General features: G+C 41.8%; 1 protein-coding gene across 1 annotated transcript in view; it reads right to left on the minus strand.

The window, feature by feature from the left end:
* The window catches only part of PLCH1 (phospholipase C eta 1), a 1,334,702-nt gene extending 1,316,901 nt beyond the window's left edge, over positions 1-17,801 (minus strand). Inside the window, exon 1 of the mRNA XM_069618420.1 lies at positions 17,605-17,801. The gene's annotated coding sequence lies outside the window, so the exon portion shown is untranslated. The remainder of the gene's footprint in view (positions 1-17,604) is intronic.
* Positions 17,802-18,386: the final 585 nt, after the last annotated feature.

Consider the following 18,386-nt stretch of genomic DNA (forward strand, 5'->3'; position numbering starts at 1 on the left):
GATGCACGGGGAGTCTACCTGGAGGAAATTGGTTGGTAATGGGTGTGCAACAGCATACGTTGTGATTGTGTAGTGTTTCATCATAGGGCCGATCATTACTGAATTTTGGATTTCTCAAAGGTAATGCCTGGGCAAGGAAGATGGATGTGGAGAGTATGCCCATCCTCACTAATCCCAGCCCCATTCTTCCTTATCACAGTACTTACAACTCACTTCACTCTCCAAAGGGGAGACAGCGGGGCCACGATGCTAAGTGGCAAAAGGATAATTGTGGATTATGGGGAGAAGTTGGCAGTATACCTCCAGGAGGGAGTGGGTGGAAAGCTTTAACTGGATAAAAAGTTTCCTGTCACAGAGGCTGGTGTCTCAAAAGTAAGTACTGTGACGAGGAAGAGTAGTACTAGGAGAGTAATGAGGATTACGGGCAAGACATCTGAGCATCACCTCGTGTACTGTGTTTCATTTTACAGATTCCCATGCCTCATAACTTGTGTTTGTATATACAACAAAAACGTTCTCAAGAGCAGGCAGAGGACAAAAAGGTGCAAAGTCAAAACCCGCACGGAGGCATAACTTAGGTTCCATAAGAAGGTGGAAATGAAATGATGAGGTTTGTGTTGTGAAATATTAGGCTGACGTGTTCTGGCTTGAGAATCAGGTGCATAACCTTGGGCCAATTCTGAGATTATAACCTTTCCCTCTCATCCATGATTAATCATTTAGTATTTTTTGTCACACGCCCATGCTTCTTATGATAAATTCACACAGGACAGAAACAGATACAAGTTCTCGGCACGAATAAAACAAAACAAAAAAAAAAAAAAAATGTACCAATATAGAAAATTGCTTTTAATTACTTGTTGTGGCAAACTACTGGAGCATGCTTGAGTAACATTTATTTATAGCAAAAAACGAGCTTTAACGCATACTGGGTCGATACAATTGGCCCAAACAACTAGCTGCCCACGCATGAACTCAATAAAGTGTCCCACATCATCCCTAAAAAAGTGCCCACGCTTGCCAAATGGGTGGGCCCTTCATGTATTTCCGTATAGGCCAGCCTGAGCCCGTCTCCGCCGCAGGGGAGCTAAGGGAGAGGGGTCGGAGGAACAATCAAAGGGAGAATGTTGTATTACTAGGTCGTTGAGATAAGCCAATAGTTAATAAAATTGTATATTGTGCTTGAGTGTGCATAAAATGGGATGGAAATACGGATCCGATGAGCGGCTCCTTGGCATACATCACCCAAAAGGCAGGAGCTACCGCTGAGGATCGAGCAGCTTGTACAAAGGGTGCTGCAAATTGAACGTCCACATGTGATGTAAACTCTAACCGTATGCCCTTTATACACGACCCATTACACTTTAAATTTCTCCTAGATGTGTCCTGCTACTTATTTGCACACATTACCACACAGCTAACGTCGCACAGGTATGTTTGTGCAGCACTAGTTGGCTGAGGGAGTCAAAAGTAGCTCCTGGAAATCTATTGGCATCACGCCAACCAGGCCCTCTAGGACTATAAACAGAAGTGTAAGTATTGTATTGCACATCGCCCGATAATCCCTGATACTTTTTTGCCAACATTACATGCACAACCCCTTGAATGAAAAGTAAATGCACATGTGATGTCATCAGTGATGTCATCAGTGATATTACTGATGTCATCTTTGATGTCCTGGGTGTTAGTTTTAGCAGTGCACAGTGGTGGCACAAGTTATGGTTGCTTAGCTGACCATAACTGGTGAATTTCAAGGGTTTTTCGGTTGTACTTGGAACCATAATGTCCCTTTAACAAAGTTTTTTTACTGAATATACACTTTCATCATGTGAATTTAGGAGATATTTACTAGGATTCGCTTACTTTATATACATGTAACATAGAACATAGTGAACCCCCCTCCGCTAATGATATTTGAAGGCCACGGACTGAGCGTATGTCTGCGGAGGGGCGCGGACGAGATCAACACTACCCAAACACTCAGGGGGTATCTGAAATTGTTCTATCATGCCATATAAAAACTGCACAAGTTCAAAAAGCAGCACATAAACACATTATAAGTAATAATAAATAAGCAGTGCAACCTACACATCTAACATCGCCCATCCATTTAAATACCATATATAATTAAATGGATTATACCATAACAAAAAAAGATATGCCTCCAATGTAATTACCTCACAGAAACTGCACAGCTAGGAGCGACAGTAGACTAACACAACACAACGAATACAGAGTACAAGAAAGTAGTAAGTGCACTTCATTTTTCTTATATGTTTGTATACTTTTGTATGAGGTGCAGAATAAATAACGTATTTCGGTTTTCACACAGAATTGTGCAGTACTTTGGAGTGGCTGGAGGAGAATTTGCTGCATGACGAAATGCGATAATAATGGGACACACTTCTTTGCATAAGCAAATTAATAGTCAGTACTATGTGTACTTAACATATATACATTTATTTATTGAAGAAATTCAACCAAAAGACACAGTAAAAGACACCTTGAAATGCGTAGAAGAGATAGTGGACATGCTCAAAAGATAATTTCAATAGTTTACGGCAATTTTTGGAGGACCACGTCAAAGGAAAAATTAGATACCACTGTACTACCTGTACCTGTCCCCCTTCTCCATTTCCCAGTGAACTATCGACGAAACTTCCATCCCTTCATCCCCTCACAACCAGCCTGTAGAAACCCCTCTAATTCCCCTATATTTGTTTCAGTGTCTGCTTCCCCCCTCTCTCTCAATTGCTGTATATGTGTTTAAAAAATATGTTATGTTAGTTTTAATGGAATTGTTTGAGTCTAATTTTTTTTTTTTAAAAGAGTTAAAATGTCCGCGGACATGGATGTCCTAAGGACACTATACCTGGCCGTACAGTCAGCAGAACATCTACGCACATGCGCACCACACCCGTAAGTCCTGCGAACATCGCGCCTGTCTGTAACTGTCTGTCTCACTTGTGTCTCACTTTTAATTAGTTTCAGGACCCGAACACTGTCCGTAGAACACCCACGCATATGCGCACGACCGTTCCTGTGCATTTGGTGTCCTGCGGGTACCCATTTCCTTGTGGATGTGTTCACGACATCATGTGACCGCACCCACGCTGAGCGTGTGTCATAATTTGCGCACTTTGTCCGCTTCCCCAACATTTCAAAAGATCTTATGCAGACAAGCCAAATTATTTTACAATAAAGAAATCACCATTTTACATGTCCCATACAATGGCCCTAGCTTTCCACATATTGTTTGGAACTTTTTTTACGCTTTTGAGTGATCGATATGGTCACGAGGCGCACCCCTCCACCCCTATAAAAGGCCACACCCCGAGCTCATCTTCATTGTTCTTCTGGCGATTGCAGATTGAGTTTTGCTGCCTTTAGTGCTCTAGCGGAGATTACCTCACCAACCCTGATGGCATCCATGGCTGCTGTTGCTACATCAGCCTCAGCACCACCCCCAAACCCTCCACCACCACCACCTCCCCAAGGTCCTGCAGAGGGGAATAATCGTGAGGATGTAGAGAGCGAGGATGAAGAGGATGAAGAGAATGCGGTGGAGGAACTCCCTACTACCAGCACTCGCCAGGAGTCAAGGGTGTGGCGGTTGTTTACCGTTTATGGTAACGTACCAAAAGCTAGTGCGAACCAGGTCACCTGTAAACAGTGCAAGTTGGTGCCGAGTCGTGGGAGACCTGGTGCGTACAGCTTTGGTACGACAACCATGAAGCGACACCTTACTTCTTTCCACGGTGCGGACCTTCGCAAAATTGTACCATGTAAAGAACGCAGTAGGTTGAGTTCCTCCGCAGCATCCTCCGTTTCCGATCCTCTCACCACGAGACACTGTGGGAGAGCCCATCCCTCAAGCTGCTTCACAGGCCATTTGCAATGCTGTTGACCCTTACCTTTCGAGGGTCACAATATTGTGCGACGCAGTACTCTGCAGGGGGGAAAGAGTCTTCGAAGTGCTTTCGAAACTGCGGTCACGGAGCACCAGAAGAGCTGCTAACTACCTAAATAAGGCCCACCCTACATCTTTCTCTCTCCACCTGCCCTTTCTTATCCCTGTGGTTGGTGTCCCTTCCTTACCCTCCTTTCCCCTCCTCTCCTAGTGTGTTGTGTGTAAAAAATCCCCAAAAATATAAAACAAAAACATTTTTTAAAAAAGGCTCTTTTCAGAGCTGCCTTTCTCAGTTTAAAAATGGAATTATCAAGTAAACAGTGTAGGACCCGCGCATTTTTCAAAAAGTCAGCAGACAGTCCTAGGACAGACAAAATTTTAGGGTGCTACTGTATCAAAACCAATGCACTTTTCTCTGGGAGTAAGTGGTGGCTCTGAAAAGAGCCTTTTGGTGGCGTTTTGTGCGTTTGAAAAACTTGGATTCGTCAACATGTAATGCAAAATGTGTGCTTATAATACCAAAAAAGGTCACAATGCATTATATACATTTCGAAGAAAAATCTGATTGCCAGCATATCTAAGATGGACTCCATCTCTGCAAAAAAAATGAATGTGCTACGAAACATAATATTTTCATTGTGGAAAGAGGACATGCCAACATCTCTTAGAAAGGCACAAACAGCCTTATTGACATTGCGCCTCGCTTTCTCCATTTGTGGACCAAATAAAGAAGAACGGAGCCACATTTGTCTTTGCGCAATACGAGAAAAAATTATTTGGCAAGTTGGAAACATGTCCATGACCTTCTCAAGTCCTTCCTTCATTGCAAATTGCAAAGAAATTCCAGACACATTCCCTAAACTGTTTCCTCCACAATTAATGATAATTATATCAGGATGACGCTCGGTCTGTAAAGTAGCACAGAGCGGTACCAAGTCCAGCCACTTCATTCCACACACTCCATGCCAGTGCACTTCCACATGAGGGAATCCAAGATCTGCAGATATACCGCAACGTTCTGCAGGCACCTTCAACCAATGTATCCATGAGTCTCCCAAAATCCAGATAATCTGTTTTCGAGCACACACAGCCATAGCTGTCTGTTCTCCTCTCAGGAAAAAGACGTTCTCACTAAATCTCTCCGTTCACAACACACCCACTGAACTTTACTGACCAATACCTAACTTTGTTCATTCTCATTTGCATGCCTCTCCACTACAGAATCCCTGTATGTAATAAGTGCTGCCTGCAGACTACCGCCATGTCCGCAGACATGTAGAGGATCTAAGCGTGACGACTGTACATTTAAATAGTGTTCCCCATTTCCCCTTTAAGGTGGGCTCTGAAAAGAGCCTTTTTTTGGGGGGGGTTTTGCAGATGCCTGACAGACACCTGTTATTTTGTATTTTTTGGGGGGGGTTTCTTCTTACTTTACTCTTACAATCATCACATAACCTGCTCCAAAGCAAGCCCTACATTCCAAAAGAACATGGCATTTCCCAAAAAAGATAAAGAAACACCATCTGCTTCAAAATAAGCTGCATTGCTGGAAACAATGTTCTCGTGGCTACAGAAAAACAACCAGCTCTTAACATGAAAGCACGTGTGGCGCGATTGATTGCACGCCTACCAATACACTGATCAGGACAAAAAACAGAACTGTTATCCCATTTTGCTCTAGGAAGTAATCCAGAAAAAATTACTTTCGCAGTTGGAAAGATGTTAATGACTGCTTGAACCAACTGTTCCAAATCTCCCAACAAAGTAAGTGAACTCATGTTGATCAAATTGAAAGCACCATTGTGCAAAACTACCACATGGGGACTGTTCATCCTACGCATATCTCTGCAAACTTGGGGAAATGCCTCTACATTGCAGTCAGTCGCAGCACTCCACACCACCTCCACTCCTCTTACATCGAAATTGTTTGCCACATGCCTACAATGAGAATAGTGCTCTAAACCATGGACAAAAATATCTCCAAGCACCAACACCCTGACTGTCTCCATCTCTGCCATCTTCACTACACACACTCTCTTTCTACACAAATCAACAATGTCAACATCCGATTGGCTGATCCCTACAGTCCCCTTTCCATGCTGGATTTGCTGTAAAACCCTGTATGTGGCAGGCCCCAACCGGACAGGCGCGGTGTCCGCGCGGCACGTAACTCTTAGCCAGTCCTTCTACCCTTTCCACATCACCCGCAAATCCATTCCCTCATTGGACACAGCTAAGCAGTCACACAACCATCCACCAATCACATCCAAGACCTCTACATCTAACTCCATCATCAGAGTTTCGCACTTCAAATGTACTGTTGATCACTCTGAATATAAGTCTCTACAAAAACTACTGTGCAAGTCTCGAGGATTTCTACTTACAGCTCCATGCATAATTACAAAGTCTGGTATGCATATTATATTCAGAGTACAACTCTTAAAATTCCATATAAACAAATTAATGCCACTAAATCTGCATGGCCAAAACATACATATTAACGCTCCCGCTTTAAACGCGAGACTCCCGATTTTTCATTGAAAAATCGCACTACTTCTTACTTTACCCGCATAACCTATACATACGTACCAACCCTCCAGATTTACGCGTGAAACTCAATTTTTCATTAAAAAATGTCACCATTTTTTACTGTCTTCCGCCTAAATTAATGCTACTCCCAATGCGATCGTATGAGAAAAATAAACGTTCCCGATTGCTGTGGTGACATCTCCGTCTCAGGTGCTCCCGATTTTTCGTATGCCTACTTATAATATGAAAGTATTCATAATTTGTCCCCATCTGCTATAATGACCTATCACTTCCAAACCTCTCTGCAATCTACAACACAGCTGCAAAAAAAACAAGGGAATTTCATGAACTTAAAAAAAATGGTACTCATTTGCGAAGCAGGTTGAACTAACATACTGCAAATAACATATAAAGGCTGCACATAGTCAAATGAAATGCACGCATACACTGTGTTCAGATATCAAAAGGGAATACTTCCATGAAAGCATAAAAATGAACGTGTACATTAACATCACTGCTATAAACACACAACATTACTAACTTCTTCCTTTTACAATTGCAGTGAAGACCACTCTCATGAAAATCAACAGCATCTACACTACAAACAACATCTACCCGAAGAAACCTGCTCATTCCACATACAGAAGTAAGTACAATACTACCTTTATAGTCTTACTGTTCCTCAAAGACACTGTGTGGGTCATTCATGTAATTTCGCACCAAAAGAAAAAAAAAAAAAAAAAAAGAAAAATAATTTTAAAAAAAACGATTTCTGAACCATTCTGCCCACAAATCCCCATTTATTAAACAAAGATTAACAGGCAGAATGGCACACAAATCCCAGTTTTTTTGGAACACAAATAACATACACAAGCCTTAGAATGTTAGTAGAACAAAACAAATACCTGTTTTAATTTTATACCATTACGTTTACTATTAATGCTTCTCCTCACCACTAGCTCACTTTCTACTCTTATCTGAAGCACAGTGTAGTAACATACAAACAGAAAAATAGCCTTCCCAATTCATTGTAACTGCCCAATGCACATTCACAAACCACCAAACACATCTTCCCCATCAAACTCATACACGCAGCACACATACATTGTAAAACAGACCAACCCATACCTTCTTTTTTTTCAACAGACCCCAAAGAATGCCTACCAAAAAGCAAGTCCGTAGAAAGGATCGCAGAAATAGAGCAAATGAAAATAAGTGTCCAAAGTAAGCATCCATCTCTACCAGAGTTTGTAGAAAACGTTGAAACAAAACAGATAATGCAGTCATTTAGCGAAACAAAAGAAGCTTCAACTACAGAAACTTTGCCTTCTCTATCAAAATATGGCACGAAACAGAAAATGCTTAACAAGAATTTGGTGACCACTACTGCAAACAGTGCTCCTATAAATCCTCATATACTAGCAAGAAACCATAGCAAAAAAAAGTATTTTAGCAAAAATGTTCCACCACAGAGTCCTTCAGAATCTAATAGGAAGAGGAGCGAAATCATCCACACCCCTTAAAACCTAACGTAGAAAATTCATTCTAGAAGCTCTCGCAGACAGTGCAATCCTTCTCAAAAGGAAGTTATTTATTTTAGTTTTAAACAAGATGAAACCACTAACAAAACGAAGTACTAAATTACAAAAGAAACTTCTCAGACAGCATCAGAATACCGCTCATTACGAATGTATTCTGAAGATTCACATTTTGTCTAAATCTGGGAATACATATTCCACCTACTCTTTGAAAGTGAACTAGCAACCCTATGTTACGGAGTTGCACACATATTAAAATCTGGAACCCACTTTCAAAATATGTCAGCTACGCAATTAATAGAAAAATGCAAGAAAATGATGACGTTTTACAATCAAGCATAACTAATCTGTTTTCAAACATGCGTGGTACGAAAGAACACTGGTTCCAATGTCACAGAGATGTATGTTGTATGATCAGAAACCTTGGACCACCCACTTGGTTTGTTACATTAAGTTGTGCAGAATATGATTGGGAAGATTTACATAATTTCCTACACATATCAAACAACAACAAAACCAACATAGATATACTAACACCTGGAGAATTTAGCTGCTCTCTAGATTCTGTTAATGTTTCAAGATATTTCCACCATCGTTTCATTGCTATGCTGCACTTTATTTGCAATAAAACTGTTCCTCCCCTCGGAAAAGTGCACACTTCTTTTGGAGAAAAGAATACCAAGCCAGAGGAGCACCACATATCCACATGCTTTTATGGATTAAAAGGTGCACCTAAATTTGGTCAGGACAGTGATGCCACTGTTTTGCAGTTCATCCAAAAATATGTCACTGGTGAAATCCCTTCACAAACGACACATAGTGACCTTCATGGACAAATTGTACAATTTCAAAGACACAAATGTGGCAAATATTGTCGTCGCAAATACAAAAACAAAGGAAAAATACTACACCAAAGGCCGCTTTGGTTTGCCTAGACCAGTTACGGAAACAGGTGAAGTGAACAACTTCACATCTTCAGTTCGACATAGTGCTAAAGGTAAGTCACCTAAGAACATGTATTACATAAAAAGAACAGAAGAATCAAAACATATCAATTATTACAATGCAATCATTGCCCTCTTATGGAATGCAAACATAGATGTGCAGTACATTGCAGACAATTCCACTGCAGTTGCACGATATGTTGCAGCCTACTTAACAAAAGCAGAAAAAACAGAGCTGCAAGACCTCTGTAATTCCCGATCATCATACAAAACACTATCTCAGAAATAGTACAGCCTAGGCATAAAAATGCTCTCTCAAAGAATGTGGCGCCTATGAAGCTGCAGATCGTTTAACCGGTACTGCTTTGTATGGAAAATCTGAAAATATAGTATGGCCAAGTCTTGGTCCTGCTAAATCTAGAAAAAAGTTCTCAAATCATATGAGGACATAGAAACAATAGCCAAAAATGATCCCAACAGCCAAGACATTTTGAAAAACAATTTACTAGACACATACTACCCGAACAGGAGTACCACTTTGGAAACCATGTGTTTATACCACATAGCCCAAAACTTTGCATACAAAAATAATATAAAACCCGATGAAAGCAAAGGTAGATATAGAATGACAGATTGTGATGGCAGCTTAGTGAAACTTACCAAACAAAGCTTAACTAATCATGTCAAATTGTCATTAAAAACTCCTCAACAGAAAGAACTATATTACATGCCCCTGCTACAACTTTTTAAACCATGGAGAAAAGAAGAAGACATACTAGATAACTATGACTGCTATGAAGACGCTTTCAAAGCAAATGAAAGCACTATCACCGATGTGAACTTCACGCAGTACAAAACAATGTTGCACAATGAACAACACCACGAAGAGGAACTCCAGGCCCAACTCGATAAGGACACTTCGGACAGTAGTCAACCTTCTGTAACAGGAAGCCAAGAACCACTAGGACAGCCACTAGTAGCAAATGAGGCAGAATTAGCTATGACAGAAGTGGAAAACACCATGTGTCACTATGAAGAAGATACAGAAGACTTAACTGTACTACAATCAAAACTTAACAAAGACCAGCGCACCATTTTTGAAGAAGTAACAAAAGAAATTGCACATGGTGTGCAACACGAAAATAAAGAATGTACCTGCCAAAATTACAAACCTATACTGCTGTACGTCGGTGGTGAAGCTGGGTCAAGCAAAACATTCTTAATCAAAATCATCAGCAGGGTCCTTCAACAATTGACAAACAACAAACCGTCAGCTGTTGTAACTGCCCCCACAGGTTTAGCTGCCTACAACATAGGCGGCGGCACTTTACACCGATTACTACTCCTTCCAGTAGAACACCAAAACAAATTAGACTATTATAAACTTTCTACAGAAGCTGCAATGGAACCACGCAGAGTATTAAAACAAATGAAAATGCTACTAATAGATGAAGTGAGCATGGTCTCCAGCCTAATGTTGGCTTTGATTCACCTCAGATTGCAAGAAGTACTTAAAACAAACTACGAAGAACTCTTTGCGGGAAAACACATTATTGTTTTCGGAGATCTTCTACAATTGACACCAGTGAAAGGTGAAACTATTTTTAAAACCTTAGGACACAAACTCTGCCGTAAAACTGTTGGCAGCATAGGAAATTACAACCTTTGGCAACATTTCCAATACAGAGAATTAACACAAAACATGAGTCAATCTGCAGACCTCACTTACGCCAACATTTTAAAAAGTATTAGAATTGGTGTACTATCTCAAGAAGCACAAGCAATATTGAAAACCTGGCACATCCATTCGCTTTATGGTGATAACGCATGTGCTACTGATGTTATGGAACAATTAGCGCACAAAAATGTTAATTGTATGGCCTTAATGCCAACTCTTGCAAGCTGTTCCAAATTCAATGAAACAATGTTAAAAAAAGAAATGCAGCCTATAATTGAAATTTGCTCCACAGACAAACTGGACGTACATGGTATGACAAGACCCATGTGTCAGCAAGCCACAACAAGACTAAATACCTTAGAAAATTCAATCTCCAACACAGCTGGCTTGGAAAAAGTATTAAAATTATCCTTAAATTGTAGAGTAATGCTGAAACTTAACCTTGACGTGGAGCAAGGACTAGTTAATGGGGCACTGGGTACAGTTGTTGGCTTTCAAACATACCCATGTGACAACATTATTCAGTTTTTCAATATTCTCTTTGACAAACTTGCAGAAGTAAAAAGGATAGGGCGCTCAACAGCTCGATTCCTTCTCTTCAAAGATATGTATGTACGTAGAGAACAATTGTCTCTAACTCTTGCATATGCAGTCACCATTCATAAATCCCAAGGTCTTACCCTAGACAAAGCATTGATAGATATTGGAAACACAGTCTTTAAAGAAGGCATGAGCTACGTAGCATTATCACGCTTGACGGTCTATTTCTAATCAACTTTGATGCAAGTAAAGTGAACGCTGATATTCCTTGCATTTTAGAATACAATAGTCTACGTTCACTGTACACCGCCCATCTAAAATCATATCCTGTTCCACAAAAAGGAAAACGTTGCAAAAGAAAACTAATTCAAACAGAAATGCAACAGAATCTGACTGCAAATCTTTCAAAGAGAGTAAAAGAAGCTAATACTTCATCAATTACCACAATCAAAGAAGAACCTATTAGTGAAAGTAAATCAGGTACTTCTTCAAATAAGGAACACAAACTCCAAAAAAAAAATCAGTCGGAAACAGAACTATCTGGTCCATTCAAATTTTCAAATGAAACTGGTGTAAGATGCTACGCATATGTAACAATGAATATTCTATTTCAATTGCCACCAATTGTTAACATTTACTTACACAGTACAGACCAACTCTGTTTGCAAATGTTAGTCCTTCATAGAAACGGAGCAAACAATCCTGACAACACGTATAGTGTTCACGGAATAAGACAAGAATTGGACTACTGTTCTGGAATGGTGAGGTTCACTATAAACTCACATGAAGATACACAAGAATGTCTACTGTACTTACTACAAGTACTGGAAAACAAAAACATACCTGTAAATGAAATCTTCCAGATTTAATACATGTGGAAACATACATGCACTCCCTGCAGCAAAGTGACACAGGACCAAATCCCTCATTAAGTGACACAGGAACAAATCCATAATGAGCGATTTGTGTATGTATCCATACCTAATTGTTAATCCATTCCATTTCAGCAACTTGTACAAAATGCAAACTATGGCAGATTATGTACTATCTGCAATTCAGATAATCGCTCCACCTTACTGATACAAACACATAGTAACTACATAATACTAATGCTTCTACGTTACAATTCAGATGGTACCAAAAACAACTGCAAGCTGACTGGATTCACACACGGTCAAGTGTCACTTGGTAAGAAAACCTTCACAATAGGTATAATCTACCATGCAGGAGCCACAACCAATGCAGGTCACTACACTGCATATATTAAAAAGAAATGTGGATGGATTGAATGTAACGATAGTAGCATTAGTCTAAAACAGAGATTACCAGCCAATCTTACAAACGCTTATTTAATATTCTTAAAGCCAAAATGTAATAACTAATGTGTACTGCAACATTAACAAAAATTAAATTAAAAGACTATGAATAGTTAGAATACGGCAACAGGTATCTAACTGTTTAAAAAATCTACAAGTCAACATATAGAATATTAACCAGAAACAAGTGAACACTCAAAAGGAAACAAAGAAATAGTTTGTAGCATAGCAAAGAAAGGTTTTTTTTAATCCGACAAGGATTTTCCCTCCCCAGACCCAATGATTTGAAAAACAAACACAGAAACTGAGCAAAATGCACAGTACACTGGTTGCTAAAGTAAATATTACAGTAAAAAAAAAGCTAAAATGTCTATTATACAATGTAATAAGTCTTTATAAAATACAAACACTAACATGCTCTTTTCCTTTATCACAGAAATTGAAAAAGAATATTTCCTCCAAGTACTAAAGTCATGTAAAAAATATATTGAATCTCAACAAATGAAACGGCGAGTATAATTTCACACATTTCATACATATTCGAATCTATACGTGTGATCTGTGGATGTAATATGGTGCTGTGGCTACGGCCATGCAACCAAGATTGAAGGTCCTACCCACAACCACCGCAGCACATCACAGCCATACTGACTTATAACTTCAGTCTTGGGTGCATGGCCTTTCACCCAGACTCTACATTCTGGCCACAACCACCACATTATATAAAACCCATACTGGCTTATAACTTCACAGTTTATAACTTGCATGGCTTTCGGCCATGCACCGAAGACTCTAGGACATGGACACAACCACTGCAGTATATGAAACCCATGGTATTCAATTCTATGGCTGTATCTATGGGTGTGATATGCTGCAGTGATTGTGGCCAGGGCCTAGAGTCTTGGGTGCATAGCCTACGGCCATGCACCCACATGCACCCAAGACTCTAGGCCTTGGTCACAACCACTGCAGCATCAGAACCATGGCTGCTTATAACTCATTGTCACACCCATACAATGAAACATTTTAACTGCGGCATATACTCAATTTGCACCCAAGACTCTAGGCCCTGCTCACAACGACCTCATAGATATTCGAATCTATGGGTGTGAGCTGCTGCAGTGGTTGTGGCCAGGGCCTAGAGTCTTGGGTGCATAGCCTACGGCCTACTGGCATGCACCCAAGACTCTAGGCCCTGGCCACACCCACCACAGCATATCACACCCAGGGCGACTTATAAGTCAGGACCACACCCATAGAAACAAAAACTGCAGCATGTACTCAATTTTAATGTTTGCTAACACCGCGCATGTCCTTAGAACAGTTTCAGCTTGCCTGCGCACAGCAATCTGGACGTAAATACTATCCTTATGAGACCCTTTTCAGTAATTACAAACATCCCAGACAGCGCGGGCATGGCGAATACATCATTAGCACCTGCCGCCTAAACAAATACAGTATTTCACCCATCTCCAAGATGTCGGGCGCATCCAAACAATCTGACGCACATCACGCCTCACTCCAGCATATCGGAGGACACGTCACGTGTCCACGGTCATGCGAGCCCCTTAGCCAATCGTTATCTTGTCCGCAGAGCGAACAGGGAAGTGGGACCGCAGAGCGGACATAGATATCACTAATTTTTTTAGACATACTTTTTGGTCGTTTTAAAGAAAACTACTGGACGGATTGTCACCAACTTTACAAAAGCATGCTTTCGAGACCAAGCCCCTGCTCCTGCCGTAAATTTGGTGAAAATCCGTCCAGCTGTTTGTGCTTTAGGCGTGCGCAAAGTTTTTCCCCCATTCAGTCTATGGGGAAAAAAAAGACGTTTTGGGACCCCCCCTATAACTTTTCCCCCCCTGGACCAAACCTCACCAAAGTTTGGAAAAAAAATCAGAGTGGGCCATATACTTTTTTTGCAAAGTTTGATGAGGATTCGTCCAGGGGGAGCGGAGTTATAAGCTGCCCAAAAAGTGCTCTTCCTATGGAAACAGCAACTTAACCATAACTACACGGCCACTACTATGTAATAAATATATATCACATAGTGTGCCGCTTGTGTGATCTTTTACTCAGGCATTTCATTATTCATTGTGTTATTGGGCCTATAATAAATAGTATATTTGTGTATACTACTGTCTAATTGTAATTCGTGGTGTTTCATTGTGTGCGTTCATTGGAGCCCCTGATCACCCTCACTCCTCCTCAGTGCAGGGAATCGGCCAGAACAAGAACGGAGCGGCTTGCCAGCAAAGAATATCTTGCCGGAGTACCGCTCCCTCCCCCGGGACGCAGGGGTCACCACCTGACTCACCCATGGCCACAAGCAGACCGCTTTCAGAAGAGTCGGCATTCAACACTACCTGAAAACAGCCTGCTTGTTACATTCACGCACAAGTAACCCATTTTTCAACAAGCTTTTGGAAGACTCACCACTGCAGGCAGAAACTGCCAAAGCCTCACATACAGTGTTACAGCTGGCCAAACTAGTATACATGCCCTGCAATTTACAGTCATCTCTTTATTCGGGTGAATATTGTGACCAATCAAAACAGAAGAGTCCATTATGCACTTAAATAGCTTCTTACTGAATCACTATAAGACATGTTTAACATTTAAAATTGTGGACCTTATGATGTTCCCATAATGATCTTTGCTTTTATGCAAATCACTAGGATTGGGTTCTATGAAGAGGTACTGTGCCAGGGGCCCTGCCCCTGACCCCACCTCCTCCTCCTCCTTCCCCCAGCCCCGCCCCCCCAAAGAGGTGACGATCCCCCCCATAAATGTTTCCCCATTTCCAGCATTGCTCCTCCTGAGATTTAGCCTTGACTGCTCTCCAAGCTACTGTGAGTTAGTCTGGCTCTCTTCCCAGAAGTGTCCACAGTTGATCTAACAAGGGTGGACTCCTAAACATCTGTCTGCCAAACCAGGGATTAGAAATCCATTCTTACAGTGGGTACTATTGGCTTACAGCAAATGAACAAATTGTGCAAAAGTACATCATAGGATGTGCAAAAAGAAAGTCCAGCACTGAAAACGTGTTAAAAGGCCCGTGGGCATTCTCATTTGGCAACGCCTTACACAACTGAGAATCTCTGTGGAGCAGTTTCCCAGTCCCTGGGTTGCATAATCATATCTAGTTATAATTGCCATCGACTTCGTGATATTTACCAGTGGGTCCATCATTCCATAAAAATAAAAAAAAGTTGTTTGGGTTGATCGTGCAAAGGCGAAACAAAACCACTTAAAAACGGTCAATCTCACACAATATGCATTAAACTAGGACTCTAACAAGCTTATACGCCTGGAAAGGTGAACTGAGGGTAGGCAGCTAGTAGTTTCCTGTGTGCTTGAATGAAATTATGTGGGACTCTGAAAACTTTACCTCTACCCTCGACGTTTGACATAAATCATTAAGACTCAGTTCCAAACTAGGAGTTCTATACAACTGTTCACCTCCAGCAACATCCACATTCAATTTGACTGCACAAGGGCATCAACCCTGCCGACCTCAAATGAAAGCCTGTGGAATAGCGCCACTACTGCAATGTGCTGCTTCCAAGACATGCCACAAGCTGCTGATTGAAGATGCACGTGTAAAATGATGGCTTCCTTCGTCGGATGACGTGTACTAATTTCCGTGGCCAATTGCCCATGCTAAGCGAGTATTAGCGTTTTCAGACCTGCTCCAAACAACAAATAGAAAACATGACCTAGATTATGAGGGCGTGTGACAACGTTGTCAAGCGAGGTCTCAACCTTCGGGCCATATTTTTTGGGCCAACAACACTTCTCTTGCTGATGGGTACGGGTACCTGTAGAGCAACATTTATAATAGAAAAGTGCGAACTACAAGTCCCAACATGCACAATTGATGGCTCAAATTCAAAGGCTGTAAAAACTCTGGTAGCACGGGACAATTACTGGGTGATCACCTACACGCGTTGGAAAAAAAATCCGAAATGCAGTGGTGCGTCCAACATCTCAAGTTCTACATTGCAATAAATTCCCTTAAAAGTGCATGAAATCGAAAGTGTTAATTCGGGGCTCTCCTGAGATGTATAACCTACATCAGTCGCCGTTCTCTTGCCAAGCAGTAGGGCCAAGGTAATTTGATTCCTAGACAAACCTGAAAAGTAAACATTCAAGCCGCAAGTTTAATGAAAGCACGTGACCATGCCTTTTCCTGGCCAGGAGGTCTTCAAATCAAATCGCACAAGGGATTCGTCACGAAAGGAGCTCTAAAAAACCCGGGTTTGACCAATGCAACAGCAAAGAAAGAAAAACATGTTACTCAGAAATAACATCTAAACTAAAGTAGTTTCATTGCCTGTGCCTCTTTGAAGAAAATAAAAGCCACTTGAAGTGCCCATAAAATAGGACACCCCCCTTCCGCTAGTAAAATGTAGCAACGATAAAGTCTCTCTTGGGGTGCCATGTAACAAGTGACTGGAGAAGTTTAGAAATATTTGTTCAGCAGTAACTCAACTGACCTCCTGCTAAAAAATCCCGGGGGCGGGGGATGTCTAGCTTTAAGGGAGTAGGGTCACGTGGTGAGAACCCCCTGAAACAAAGGGCAGTCCGAGGCCGCAATGATCATTTGACAGAGCTCCCAGCGCTGGAGGACATGCCATGTGTTGCTGAACAGATGTGCAAAATTCTAAGAGCGTAAAGCAGGTGTTTTTGGGTGCATTTCACAACCGACATGCAATAAAGTTAAGGATATTTCAGGTGGGGCGACTCATGTGAAAAAAAGCATGCTTTGCCAATAAAATATAAGAACTCAATGACCGAGGCGTGCACCCAGTGTCGTTTCAACATATACAAAGTTTCAGACCCCCATGCAGAAAAATACATAATGTGCCTTTTACAAACCGTTCTGCACCGGCGTTGTATTGAAAAGGCTGGGTGTCTGTTGAGTGTAATAGACTGCGATTAATGTGTGCACGGTTTTAAGATTGGGGGGGGCGGGTGGCGTCCTAGTTTGAGACGCAGTGCCGATATCCAAGGCTGCGGGAACTTGCTGCACGCATCTGACTTTTCTAGTGTGCACACTAAGCTACTCGCTCTGCTGGGCAGATGGAGACACAGCACCGTCCCCGGAAAAGAAAAGGAGAACTCCCAAAGCACGCAACACACTTACCTCCCGGCTTTACAAGATGTCCCAACGTCTCATATTTTTGTGGCAAGAAGCAATCCAAGGAGGCGCATTATGTCATCTGGTTCGGAGCCCGAGTATAACTTGAACGCGATAATTACCGCCACAACCTGTCGCCTCATTCAAACACACAGACCCGTCTCAGCGGCGGCGCGGAAATCCTGGAACTGGATCACACAGGGCAGAGCGCCAGGACAACACTCCACTGACCGGAGCCTGTCCAGCTCCCGCCCCTTCCATTGTCATCCCGAAGTAAAGCTGCTCTGTACATCTGCTCCTGCCGGACCTGTTACACAAATTGAGAAACACCGGGGGGCTTTGCGAGACTTTAGACTTCCGCGAGAGCACTGGGGGCTTTCTTGTCCCGATAACGTTTATTTTCTTAGCCAACAATGTCGCACTGTGCTTTTGAGAGAATTTCCAACCCGAGCACCTTAAGGAGGGCAGGGTCGCGTTTAAGGTGAGGTAGGACAACATACGATTTTCCAGAGTGAAATTATAAGTGTCCGTTCAAACGTATACAGGTAAACTGCATTGTTGCATAGGCGCCTTACAAATATCCAATAACAAAAATACAAAATAAGTGGTATACACAGAATCTGATGGGGGAGGGGGGACTTTCCCCTCAACATTCGGCTGCAGTTTGGTGTTGCTCTATACACAACTCTACCCCCCGTTTAATTCTGTAGCGTGCTGGGGTTGTTTCCCCTTCAGCCGCTCTGGTCTACCTTCACCCCCCGCCGCTCGGCCCCTCTGGCATATGCCAC

The sequence above is a fragment of the Ambystoma mexicanum genome, chromosome 10 (assembly GCF_040938575.1).
Source record: "Ambystoma mexicanum isolate Mex_15411 chromosome 10, UKY_AmexF1_1, whole genome shotgun sequence".
Classification (NCBI taxonomy): domain Eukaryota; kingdom Metazoa; phylum Chordata; class Amphibia; order Caudata; family Ambystomatidae; genus Ambystoma; species Ambystoma mexicanum.